The sequence below is a fragment of the Triticum aestivum genome, chromosome 5B, assembly GCF_018294505.1.
Source record: "Triticum aestivum cultivar Chinese Spring chromosome 5B, IWGSC CS RefSeq v2.1, whole genome shotgun sequence".
NCBI classification, from domain to species: Eukaryota; Viridiplantae; Streptophyta; class Magnoliopsida; order Poales; family Poaceae; genus Triticum; species Triticum aestivum.
In genome coordinates this window covers 24,120,452-24,131,495 of record NC_057807.1, presented here as the reverse complement: position 1 = coordinate 24,131,495, position 11,044 = coordinate 24,120,452, and positions in this window count along the sequence as shown.

The following is an 11,044-nucleotide window of genomic DNA, read 5'->3' as shown; positions in this document are numbered from 1 at the left end:
TACCCGTAATGGGGTATAGCTTGGAAGATTATGAATGCTTCTCGCCCTAACAAGGCGTGATATCCGCTGCCGAATGGGGCCACTTGGAATGTGACTTCTTCGGACCTGTAGTTGTCCGGTGAGCCGAACACTACATCTAGCGTGATTTTTCCTGTGCAACGTACTTCTCGACTAGGGATTATTCCCCTGAAGGTTGTGCTGCTTCGCTCAATGCGGCTCCAGTCAATTTCCATTTTTTGAAGGGTTTCTTCGTAGATGAGGTTTAATCCGCTGCCGCCATCCTTGAGTACCTTGGTAAGACAAAAGCCGTCCACTATCGGACTGAGGACCAATGCGGCTGGTGCTCTAGCTGTTCGGAATTTAGGTTCGTCGCTGGCATTGAAGGTGATAGCCGTGTCGCTCCATGGATTTGCTGTTGCTACTTGGTAGACTTCGGCGAGGCTGCGGATTGTTCGTTTCCGCATATTATTTGATGCAAAAAGTCTCGAAGACTGTTAATACCGTACTGGTGCTGCTGGGCTGGTTGCCCGGGGCTAAAAAGCCTTCACCACTTTTGGCCACCTGCTGTAGTATCCAACATGCTCGAAGGCTATGTGTTGGAGTGGTGCCCTCCGTACTGTGGATTTTGCAGGGTCCGTTCAGCCATCCCTCCAGTACGGTTCCGTACCCTTTAGGGGGTTTTTGCTTTTTGGTTTTTAATCCAGGCGCTTGAGTATGATGCACTCTTTTATTTCGGACTGAGGTTGTATTCAGGGCCGGATTGTCCCAGAACCTATATTCGGTTTTCCAGGCACTCTCCATCGCACAGTATTTTTGTACAATGGTCGCTAGGTCGGCGAAGCGTGTAACTTCGCGACGACTGATGGAGTTTATGATTCCCTTGTCCGTGCAATTGTTGCAGAAAATTGAATTCGCGCTTTCTTCACGGCAGTCCTTTATCCTATTCATAATCAGGAGGAATCTGGCCCAGTAACGATGTACTATTTCATCGGGCTCTTGCCGTATTTGAGATAGATCGCTTATGTTTGGGTGGGCGGGTGGAATCAAGTTCGGAACCTCGCCCAATCCGAGGCTCAAAGGCCAAGAAGCTTCCGGATTTGGGAGCTTGGTTTGTTGGATGCTTTCCAACGAATCTGGTCCGATGCCTGACTCTAGGTTCAGTATTTGATTGGCGTCCGTCCCTCCGCGGGAATCCGGCATGGAGGGATCGGGAATCCGGACATAGTTGGTTTTCAACATAGGAGAAGAGTCGCTGCATTGTTCCTCTACCACAACAACGTGGTGGGTGACCTAGGGAGAGTTAATTTCTCTCAGATCGGTTTTAAGCCCAATATGATCGTAGTCTGTAGCGACTCCCAGGGCGGCGATGCGATCCAAGAGCTCGTTTACGGAGGAGAGCTCAATCGGATCTAACTGCTCGGTGAATTCCGAGCTGACGCGAAGATCGCTTTTGATGACCTGAGAGGTCACAGTCGGAGCGGTGGCCGAACATGCGGTCATAAGAAAGCCACCTAGCCGGATAATTTGGCCGGCGGCCAAAGCTCCCTTGACGACGGCGCCGTATTTAAAGACGGAAAAGGCATCCTTCCTGATTGCGACGGCACAGAGGAACTCTCAATGAAAGCACCAATGTCGGTGTCAAAACCGGCGGATCTCGGGTAGGGGGTCCCGAACTGTGCGTCTAGGCGGATGGTAACAAGAGACAAGGGACACGATGTTTTACCCAGGTCCGGGCCCTCTTGATGGAGGTAAAACCCTACGTCCTGCTCGATTAATATTGATGATGTGTGTTACAAGAGTAGATCTACCACGACATCAAGGAGGCTAAACCCTAGAAGCTAGCCTATGGTATGATTGTTGTTCGTCCTACGGACTAAAGCCATCCGGTTTATATAGACACCGGAGAGGGCTAGGGTTACACAGAGTCGGTTACAATGGTAGGAGATTTACATATCCGTATCCCAAGCTTGCCTTCCACGCCAAGGAAAGTCCTATCCGGACACGGGACGAAGTCTTCAATCTTGTATCTTCATAGTCTTGGAGTCCGGCCGATGATGATAGTTCGGCTATCCGGACACCCCCTAGTCCAGGACTCCCTCAGTCATCTTTATTTTAGCCCCCCCCCCCGGGCCGGTGCTTCTCTAAGTGCTGGTCCGAACCGAGCAACGTGCGGGGCCCCCTTAGGGAAACTCGAGGTCTGGTTATACTCGTAGCTTGACTTATCCGGTGGTGCCCTGAGAACGAGATATGTGCAGCTCCTATCGGGATTGTCGGCGCATCGGGCGGCTTTGCTGGTCTTGTTTTACCATTGTCGAAATGTCTTGTAAACCGGGATTCCGAGACTGATCGGGTCTTCCTGGGAGAAGGTATATCCTTCGTTGATCGTGAGAGCTTATCATGGGCTAAGTTGAGACACCCCTGCAGGGTATAAACTTTCGAAAGCCGTGCCCGCGGTTATGTGGCATATGGGAATTTGTTAATGTCCGGTTGTAGATAACTTGACACCAGATACGAATTAAAACGCATCAACCGCGTGTGTAGCCGTGATGGTCTCTTTTTGGCGGAGTCCGGGAAGTGAACACGTTTTTGGGTCATGTTTGACGTAAGTAGGAGTTGAGGATCACTTCTTGATCATTGCTAGCTTCACGACCATTCCGCTTGCTCTCTTCTCGCTCTTATTTGCGTATGTTAGCCACCATATTTGCTTAGCCACTGCTGCAACCTCACCACTTTACCTTCCTTTCCCATTAAGCTTTGCTAGTCTTGATACCCATGGTAATGGGATTGCTGAGTCCTCGTGGCTCACAAATTACTACAACAACAGTTGCAGGTACAGGTTATGCGATGATCATGACACAAGAGCGATGTTATTTGTTTTGGAGTTCTTCTTCTGCTTCTTCTTCGATCAGGGGATAGGTTCCAGGTCGGCAACCTGGGCTAGCAGGGTGGATGTCGTTTGAGTTTCTGTTTGTGTTTCATCCATAGTCGGATGATTCTCTTATGTACTGTGATGTTGTATTCGTGTGGCATTGTATGCCTTTTGTATGTATCCCCATCTATTATGTAATGTTAATGTAATGATATCCACCTTGCAAAAGCGTTTCAATATGCGGTTCTATACTTGGTGGGACCTTCGAGTCTCTTTAGGATAGTATCGCATATTGGGCATGACAGCACGCTTAAAGTTTCATTGACAGTTTTATTATGAGTTTATAAGTTTTGATGTACCGAAGATTTTTCGGAGTCTCGGATGTGATCACGGACATGACGAGGAGTCTCGAAATGGTCGAGACATGAATATTGGTATATTGGACGACTATATTCGGACACCGGAATAAGTTTCGAAGGTTATCGGATATATACCAGAGTACCGGGGGGGGTTAACGGAACCCCCCCGGGGGTTAATGGGCCACTTGGGCCCAAAGTGGAGAAGAGGAGGGGCAGCCAGGGCAGGCCGCGCGCCCCCTCCCTCTCTAGTCTGAATTGGACAGGGGGGGCGCCCCGCCTTTCCTTCCTCCCCTCTCTCCCTTCCTTCCCCCTCTCCTACTTGGACAAGAAAGGAGGGAGTCCTACTCCCGGTGGGAGTAGGACTCCCCTTGGCACGCCCTCCTCCTGGTCGGCCGCCCCTCCCCCTTGAACCTTTATATACGGGGGAAGGGGGCACTGATGGGGGTCATGTACCTAGGGTAGGGTCATGGACCTGATCTAAGTACCTTGCCCAAGGGCACCCTTAGAAGAGGTCGCCTTCCAGTCGACCAACAAGGGACTCACTCGACTGACTTGAAGGACTCGACCATGAAGACTCACTCGACCACCAGGAGGTCAAGAGGCACTCTGCACTGCAACGGCCTGTAATTAAGTAGGCTTTATGATAGTAAAGACACTTTATGTGGGGCGTTACCAGTAACGCCCCAGACTTAACTCACCTTAAACCCTCTCCTACGTGGGCTGGCTGGGGTCCTGGCGCACTCTATATAAGCCACCCCCCTCCACAGGTAGAGGGGTTCGGCACCTTGTAACTCATATACTCATAATCCACTCGACCGCCTCCGGGCTCCGAGACGTAGGGCTATTACTTCTTCCGAGAAGGGCCTGAACTCGTACATCTCTTGTGTTTACAACCTCTCCATAGCTAGGACCTTGCCTCTCCATACCTACCCCCCACTCTACTGTCAGGCTTAGAACCACGACAGTTGGCGCCCACCGTGGGGCAGGTGTTTTAGCGATTTTGTGGAGAAGTTGCGATTCTTCCGAGTACTTTCATCATGGTGTCTGCTGGAGTTTTGGTCGAAGGTTGAGAGATCTGTCTCGGCACTCTCACCTTCATCGCCGACGACTCCGCCTGGCTCCAGGAGGCTCCACTCGACGTTGATGCGCTCCCCGTCCGCGGTGCGATGCATTTTCGCGCATGTGTCTGCGGCGTTCTGCTGCGGCAACCGTCGACCCCGTATCGGACGACTCCTCCATCGTCCACCCTCCCGGTCTCCCGCCAGCGCAAGCGCTCGGGCCGGTCGAGGCTTCAGCGATGGGTGAGGCACGCGGTGGCTCGCCAATCGACCACCACCCAAGTTGCGGCAATCGAGCCCGACGAATCTCTCTACGGCTTGTTCGATCTGTCGACTGGCTCCGTAGAGACTGCATCCGAGTGCGGTAGCAGTGATCCAGCGGCGGAAATCTTGATGGTCGACGGGCCCCGCAGTCCCCCTGGCTTCGCCCGTGACGGTGGAGCAGGTGACGGAGGCGACCCCGCACGAGGCCACGAGGAGTACCAGCCCGAGCCAATCGACTCTCTGCAAAGAGAGGAACTTCGCCGCAGGAACGTGGATGCTCTGCGTACTCCCATCGCAGGAGAAACCCCCGAGGCTCGTGCCTTGGAGGAGGCACGTCTGGCCAATTTGGCCGAACGCACTCGACTGGAGAATCTTCAGCGAGCACTCGACGAGCGCGCGCGGCAACGAGTTCCCGACACCAGTCGACGTCAACTCTTCCCGCCGACTCAGGTATATCGAACCCCAATCCAGAATTTAGCAGCTGCGACCCGTATAGCAGAGTCCATCCAGCCTTCGCAGTCGGAAGCTGGCAGAGGTTTGTTGCAGATCAGGGATCTGCTCCGGGCAGCAGGAGATCAGAATTCAGCCGTGTCTCAGTCGCACAACAGAATTCACAGTCGATCCGTCACTGCGAATACGGTTCAGTCGGCTCACAGCCCCAGATCGCCTCCGCGGCGTGAAGGGCGCGAGAATCGGCGAGACCAATATGGCGACCGACTCGACCGAGATGATAGGCATCGAGTGCCCAATTCCCCTCCGAGGGGTGGGTCTTACGCTCCTCGGCAGCAAGATGACAGGCGTTAGTACAATACAGGGCGAAGGGTTCCAGTCGACCCCAGAGAACCAGGCTTCGACGCGCGATCCATTATCGTGCAAGGTTTGGTCGACCGGAACAAAGCCCATCGAGGCGGACTCGACAGAGATGCACCCACAAGCAGTCGAGTGCACGTTTCTGGTCCTGAATGTTTCAGCAGAGCTATCAGAGCCGCAGTTATCCCTCCCAATTTCAGGTTGGCAACAGGAGTCAGCAAGTTCACTGGTGAGTCTAAGCCTGAAACTTGGCTTGAGGACTACCGAGTGGCAGTTCAGATTGGTGGTGGGAACGACGAGGTGGCCATGAAGCATTTACCCCTCATGCTGGAAGGTTCTGCCAGGGCATGGTTAACTCAATTACCGCCTAGCAGCATTTACACTTGGGAAGATTTGTCCTGAGTGTTCATCAGAACATTTGAAGGAACTTGCAAGCGACCAGCTGGACTGACAGAGTTGCAAGTCTGCATGCAGAAGACTAATGAGACTCTCAGAGAGTATATTCAGAGATGGATCACTTTGCACCACACTGTGGAGAATGTGTCTGATCATCAGGCAGTCTGCGCCTTCAAAGATGGCATCAAGAACAGAGAACTGAGTTTGAAGTTTGGTCGAACCGGTGACATGACCTTGAGTCAGATGATGGAGATTGCTACCAAGTACGCCAATGGCGAAGAAGAAGACCGACTCAGAAGTGGCAAGCACAAGCCGAGTCAGTCGGAAAAAGGAAACACCAGTCAGAAACAGAAGCGGAAGGCTGAACCGGCAGCTCCTGGAGAGGCTCTGGCCGTGACTCAGGGAAAGTTTAAGGGGAAACCAAAAGGATCCTGGAACCCCAAGAAGGTAAAGGATAAAGAAGGGAACGATGTAATGGATATGCCATGTCACATCCACACGAAGAAAGACGAAGAGGGGAATATCATCTACCCGAAGCACACCACTCGCCAATGTCGACTCCTGATCCAGCAGTTTCAGGGAAAACAATCTAAGGACAAGGAGAAGGAGTCGGACAAGGCTGAAGACAAGGAGGACAGTGAGGAAGGATATCCGCATATCAACTCCACTCTGATGATCTTTGCAGATGTGGAAAGCAGGAGTCGACTGAAAGTCATTAACCGAGAGGTGAACATGGTTGCCCCAGCAAAAGCAAATTATCTGAAATGGTCTCAAATACCCATCACATTCGACCAATCTGATCACCCGACTCATATTGCCACCCCTGGGAGGCAAGCTTTGGTGGTCGATCCAGTTGTCGAAGGCACTCGACTGACAAAAGTGCTGATGGACGGTGGAAGCGGGCTGAATTTGTTGTATGCAGACACACTGAAAGGAAAGGGCATTCCGATGTCCCGACTGAGCACTATTAACATGAGCTTTCATGGAGTTATACCAGGGAAGAAAGCCGAGTCACTCGGCCAAATAGCTTTGGACGTGGTGTTTGGTGATTCAAAACATTTTCGCAAAGAAAAGTTGACGTTTGAGGTCGTGGATTTTCAGAGTGCATATCATGCCATTTTGGGGAGACCAGCTTACGCACGGTTCATGGCTCGACCATGTTACGTGTACCTGAAATTGAAGATGCCCGGCCCCAAAGGAGTGATCACTGTCACCGGTGATCGGAAAAAGGCAGAAGAGTGCTTTCAGAAGGGCTCCAAGATTGCCAATTCCCAGGTGACAGCGGTCGAGTTCGAGGAATACAAGCAAAACGCAGATCCGAGTGACTTGCTGCGATCAAAGAAACCCGCCACAGAGTCTGCATTCCAGTCGTCCGGTGAGACGAAGCCTGTTCACATTCACCCGACCGACCCCGATGCAGCTCCGACCCGCATCTCCACAACACTCGACCCAAAATAGGAAGAAGCGCTCATCCAGTTCCTCCGTGAGAACTGGGACATTTTTGCATGGAAGCCCGCTGACATGCCAGGTGTTCCCAGGGGACTGGCTGAGCATCGCCTAAGAGTCGACTCGTCTGCAAAACCAGTCAAAGAGCATCTTCGGCGGTCCGCCGTCCAGAAGAGAAAAGCCATTGGTGAGGAAGTGGCTCGACTGTTGGCGGCAGGATTCATCCGAGAGATATACCACTCCGAGTGGCTCGCTAATGTCGTCATGGTTCCTAAGAAGGACAAGTCGCTCCGAATGTGCATTGATTTCAAGCACATCAACCGGGCCTGCCCGAAAGATCATTTTCCTCTCCCTCGCATAGATCAAATTGTTGACTCGACCGCGGGATGCGAGAGGCTGTCTTTTTTAGATGCCTACTCTGGGTACCACCAGATCCGCCTGTACGGACCCGACGAGGTAAAAACAGCTTTCATCACTCCATTCGGGTGCTTCTGCTATATCACCATGCCATTCGGCCTCAAGAATGCTGGAGCCACATTTATGCGAATGATTCAGAAGTGTCTACTCACTCAAATCAGTTGGAATGTGGAAGCATATATGGATGATATCGTTGTCAAGTCACGAAAAGGTTCCGACCTGCTCGCTGATCTCGCCGAAACATTTGCCAACCTCAGAAGATATGATATCAAGCTCAATCCATCAGTGCACATTTGGAGTTCCTGGTGGCAAGTTACTCGGTTTTCTCGTTTCCGAACGGGGAATCGACGCTAACCCAGAGAAGATTGGCACTATTCTCCGAATGAAACGCCCTGTGCGAGTGCACGATGTCCAGAAGCTTACTAGATGCTTGGCCGCATTAAGTCGATTCATTTCACGACTCAGTGAAAAGGCATTGCCTCTTTACCGACTGATGAAGAAGACAGACAAGTTCGAGTGGACTCCAGAAGCTGATGCAGTGTTTGCCGAGCTAAAAGCTCTGCTCTCCACCCAGCGGGTGCTTGCTGCTCCAATCAGCAAAGAGCCTCTGTTGCTCTATATCGCAGCCACAGGACAAGTCGTCAGTACTGTGCTTACGGTCGAGCGGGAAGAAGAAGGAAAAGCTCTCAAAGTTCAGCGCCCAGTGTATTATTTGTCTGAAGTCTTGACTCCATCCAAGCAGAGATATCCTCATTATCAGAAGCTTGTGTATGGAATATACATGACCACAAAGAAGGTTGCTCATTATTTTTCTGATCATTCCATCACAGTCGTCAGTGACGCTCCACTATCAGAGATTTTGCACAACAGAGATGCAACTGGTCGAGTGGCCAAATGGGCGATTGAACTTCTTCCCCTTGATATCAAGTTTGAGGCAAAGAAAGCCATTAAGTCCCAGGCAATAGCAGATTTCCTCGCCGAGTGGATTGAACAACAGCAGCCGACTGAAGTTCACTCGGAGCATTGGACCATGTTCTTTGATGGCTCTAAGATGTTGAATGGTTCCGGTGCTGGGGTTGTCCTGGTTTCCCCCAGAGGAGATAAGCTCAGATATGTGCTCCAGATTCACTTTGATTCCTCCAACAATGAGGCAGAATATGAGGCCCTCTTATACGGGTTGCGCATGGCCATTTCACTCGGCGTCCGTCGCCTGATGGTCTATGGCGACTCGGATTTAGTGGTCAACCAGGTGATGAAAGAGTGGGACATGAGAAGTCCAGCCATGACTGGATACTGCAGTGCAGTGAGGAAGCTGGAAAAGAAGTTCGAGGGGTTGGAGCTCCATCATATACCCCGACTGAAAAATCAAGCAGCTGATGATCTAGCAAAGATAGGTTCCAAGAGAGAAGCCATTCCGAGTGGTGTGTTCTTGGAGCATATACACACTCCGTCAGTCAAAGAAGATCCTTTCACCGAAGAAACTCCACAGCCCAAGAGTGCCATAGATCCGACTGAGATTGAGGTCCCAACGGTGGTCGACTTGATCATGGAGGTTTTGGTAGTCATTCCCGACTGGACAGTTCCGTATGTCGCATATATCCTGAGAAAAGAGCTTCCGGAGGATGAGGAAGAGGCTCGACAGATCGTCCGTCGATCTAAGGCCTTTACCGTAATCAAAGGACAATTATACAGAGAAAGCGCGACTGGAGTTGGCCAGAGGTGCATAACACCAGAAGAAGGTCGACTCATCCTCAATGATATCCACTCGGGGACCTGTGGTCATCATGCGTCCTCTCGGACCATCGTGGCCAAAGCATACCGAGCCGGATTTTACTGGCCAAAGGCAAATGAGATGGCAAAAGAGATAGTGGATAAGTGCGAGGGATGTCAGTTCTACTCGAATATGTCGCACAAGCCTGCGTCGGCTCTGAAGACCATCCCACTCGTCTGGCCTTTCGCAGTATGGGGATTGGACATGGTCGGTCCTTTGAGAACAGGACGAAGCGGCTTCACGCATGTACTGGTGGCAGTCGACAAGTTCACCAAGTGGATCGAGGCTAAACCAATCAAGAACCTTGACACCGGTACTGCTGTTAGCTTCATCAGGGAACTAATATTCAGATATGGAGTCCCGCACAGCATCATTACGGATAATGGGTCGAACTTTGACTCGGAGGAATTCAGAGATTTCTGCAACTCCCAAGGCACACGGGTCGACTACGCTTCAGTCGCCCATCCGCAGTCGAATGGACAAGCAGAGCGAGCTAATGGACTGATTCTTAAGGGATTGAAGCCCCGACTGATGCGTGATCTCAAACACGCGGCTGGAGCTTGGGTCGACGAACTTCCCTCAGTGCTTTGGGGGCTGCGGACCACACCTAATCGGTCGACCGGAAGAACTCCATTCTTCTTGGTCTACGGAGCTGAAGCAGTCTTGCCGAGTGATCTTCTCCACAATGCTCCTCGAGTTGAAATCTACAACGAAGCAGAGGCGGAACAAGCGCGGCAGGACGCAGTCGACCTTTTAGAGGAAGAAAGGAGATGGCTCTGATCCGGTCGACCATCTACCAACAAGATTTGCGTCGTTTCCACGCCAGAAATGTGAGAGGTCGAGCCTTCCAGGAAGGAGATTTAGTTCTCCGAGTGGATCAGCACAAACCACACAAGCTTGCTCCTTCTTGGGAAGGTCCCTTCATCGTCACCAAGGTTCTCCACAACGGGGCGTACCGTCTTTAGAACGTCGAGCATAATATCGACGAGCCCCGAGCTTGGAACGCGGAGCTACTCCGCCCATTTTATACTTAAGTTTTATCACTCGGATGAGTTGCAATAAAGTACTTCTGTAGTTCATGGACCTCAAAATAATAGTGTCATAGTTCCTCCATAATTTCTGTCACTTTTTATTTTTGTCCAATAAAATTCCCCCTCAGTGGGTGACTTAGCCGCGAATCCGTTTCGCCTAAGTTTGTAAAAATCCTACCGAGTGGTGAGCCAGACTCCCACTCGGAGGCTTAGCCGCGAACCCGTTTCGCCTAAGTTTGTAAAAATCCTACCGAGTGGTGAGCCAGACTCCCACTCAGAGGCTTAGCTGCGAATCCGTTTCGCCTAAGTTATCAAAATCCTACCGAGCGGTAAGCCAGACTTCCACTCGGAGGCTTAGCTGCAGTCCAAGGACTCGCCTAAGTTTGTCAAAATCCTACCGAGTGGAGAGCAACCCTCTCACTCGGGGGCTTAGCTGCAGTCCAAGCACTCGCCTAAGTTTTAAAAATCCTACCGAGTGAAGAGCAAACCTCTCACTCGGAGGCTTAGCTGCAGCCCTGTGCTCGCCTAAGTTGTAAAAAATCCTACCGAGTGAAGAGAAACCCTCTCACTCGGAGGCTTAGCTGCAGTCCAAGCGCTCGCCTAAGTTATAAAAATCCTACCGA